We start from the raw sequence: 2,919 nt of genomic DNA on the forward strand, positions 1-2,919 counted from the left end.
AAGAGGCAGTTTGCCTGAAAAAATCTTTTTATTTTAAGGTGGTGGAGACTGGAAATCAAACCCAGACCTCTGGACTAAAGGAATCCGCTCAAAAAAGAGAATCACTAAAGTGATTGAGCATCATGTTTGAATCATACTGCACATGCCCAATTTGTGGAAAGAAAATTCTACTAAGAATTGAAACCCATTGAAAAGAATTGAAGTGATTCCGATCCAAAATGGCGACGTGGATCGAATCCGATTCATTCGACATTTGAATACTTAAAGTATAAAGATTTTGCTAGACAACAATTGTTTTTCAACTAGAAAAAGCCTTGGCATAATTAACTGGAATGTACATAGAAAACTATTAATGAAAAAGATTGCGTTTAATTTCCATTTCAACTTTTTGGTCATTTGCATGCCATTTGGTATGTTCTAAAAGTATCAATTTTTTTTTTTGTAGTTAAGGTTTCAGTGATACCGAATTTTACGTTTAAAGAGCAAATTTATCGCAAAATTTGCTCTCACTGAAACCGTAGCCTGACTTTACATAATCCAAATTGACTTAAAAATGATTTTCATTTGGCTACAGATGTAAAATTAAAACATTTATGTAATTGCATATCGATTACCAAAGCCTTTTATACATGATAAATTTCTTTAATCTAATTTAATTTATTTGTTTTTTTTTTTTTATTTGTATGTTATGTTTTTAAATTTTATTTAAAGAAAAACAATTTTGCTAGATTTCCAAAAAATTTTGCCTAATGGATGAAATTTTGTTTTGTAATTTGTTTTTTTTTTTTCTTGTTTTTCTAAACTCGTGTTGTTTTTTTTTGTTTTCATGTTATATTCAGCATATATCACTTTTGTTAACGTCGATCACATTAATTTTTTTGTTATATAATTTTAATATTATTATTATAATAGTTTTTTTTTTATTTATAATTATTAGTTGTTATTATACTTATTGTACAAAGTTTGTTTTTTATTTTTTTTTATAATGATCTTGTAGTGATTTTCTTACTTTTTTTTGTAATTTAATTTAAGATCTAAGTTGTTGAGATAATCTCAATTTAAAATGCAAATGTGTATATTTAATAATAATAATTTAATAAAAAAAAAAAAATTAAAACACACAAAGTTTTTTTCATCTTTGCAAATTGAATCACAATTAATTTCTTATAAGATATACGCACAAAAGATTTTTATTTTTTTGTTATTACGTAAAACTGGCAGCTATTTGTACAATACTTAGTAAATTTTTTTTCTTTTGTTGTTGTTGTTTTTTTTGTTAGTTTGTTGTTGGTTCTTATAAATGCTGCATTTTTTTGTTTGTTATTTTTGTTTATAATAAAGTTATTTCCCTGATTTCAAAAAAAATTTAATTTCTTGTTTATGACTCATTTTTTTTTTTTTGTTTAAGGTGTTAATGGAAAAAAACGAATATTAATATTAAAAAAAAAATTATACTCACACTCGATTTATCGACATCATCATCTTCATGACATCGCGACACCATCCAATACCGCTGCAAACAACAGTCGCCCTTGAGTGATATTGAGAGTGCGCGATCTGAATAAGAAATTTTGAAGAAAAAGAGAGCAAAACATTCTTTTTCTAGCTTCAAGATAAGACAAATGAATGATAGACCGAGTTTGTTTGGTTTTTTGCACATTATTTTCTTTTTCATTTGAAGGATATTCCAAATTAAAATGTGGAATGTCCTCGCACGAAAAAAAAATCTTTTATTCCGTTAAATTTTGTTTTTAGATTTATATTTATCCTTCGGTTACAAAATAAGTCTTAGAAAAAAAAAAAAACTTACAGAAGCAGATGTGTGTATTCTCTCAAGAGAACAATATTCGTTTTCCTCATTTTGACAACAAAAAAAAATTTCAAATTTGATTTTTTTCTTTTTTTGCAAAAATGTAATTTTGTATTTGACAATTTTTTAAATATATATTTTTTGTGTATAAAAGGTTTGTAAATGAAAAATAAAAAAAAATAATAAATACATAAAGAAGAGAAAATAACAAAAATTATAACAATTATAGTAATGTGAAAAATATACTTTTTTTTTGTAAATCACAAACAAGAAACAGGTGGCAATATTTAATTTTTTTTTTACAAGAGAAAAACTTCTTACTAGCCATTAATCTGCTATTGGCGGTCTAGACCAAATCATTTATTTTTAAATATAATACGAAAAACATTTAAAAATCAAATGATTTGACTCACCCGTGTAGCAAAATAGGACTATAATATTCTTATCGAATTATTGAATCACTTTCTTTTTTTTTTTTTTTGAAGAGAATACTATAATATTGTTTATAGTGTTCCTCTAAGGGGAAGAATATTCTTTCTTAATTTTTTTTGGTGGATTTCATTGATAAATGTTTTTTTTTTTTAAATAAGACTATGTTTTTTTTGTTTATTTTTTATTTTTGTTTGTTAAATTTACGTTAGGTTAAAAATATTGTTCATGTATTTGTTTCATTACCATCAAATACAGTTTTTGTTTTTTTTTTTATTTAATTATAAGGAAAGTATTTTTTTTAAATGAAAAATAAACAAATAATAAGAAAGAAACAAATTATAAATAATATTAATATTTTTTTTTGTTTGAATATTTTTTTTTTAACTAAATAAATTTTTTGTACTTTTTTTAAGATTTTTTTATCGGCAATATTTTTATTGATTTTTTTAAGTCTTTTTTATGAATTTTTAATTTTTTTGGGAGATTTTTTGTAGTTTTTTTTATTTTTTGTTCTTATTTATAAGGTTGTTACTTTTTATTTAATGAAAACAGAAAAAAAAATATAGGAAAACATACATTTAAACACGAAACTATTACTTTTTTTTATATAGCTATAGAGAATACATATTTTTTTGCTGCTTTTTAAATTGTTGATTTTGTTGTTTGGGAATATATAG

General features: G+C 23.1%; 1 long non-coding RNA gene across 1 annotated transcript in view; it reads left to right on the forward strand.

The window, feature by feature from the left end:
- LOC129915423 (uncharacterized) overlaps nucleotides 1–2,110 on the forward strand; it is a 158,944-nt gene extending 156,834 nt beyond the window's left edge. Inside the window, exon 3 of the long non-coding RNA XR_008772299.1 lies at nucleotides 1,409–2,110. This is a non-coding gene — a long non-coding RNA (uncharacterized LOC129915423). The remainder of the gene's footprint in view (nucleotides 1–1,408) is intronic.
- Nucleotides 2,111–2,919: the final 809 nt, after the last annotated feature.

Source organism: Episyrphus balteatus, chromosome 3 (assembly GCF_945859705.1).
Source record: "Episyrphus balteatus chromosome 3, idEpiBalt1.1, whole genome shotgun sequence".
Classification (NCBI taxonomy): domain Eukaryota; kingdom Metazoa; phylum Arthropoda; class Insecta; order Diptera; family Syrphidae; genus Episyrphus; species Episyrphus balteatus.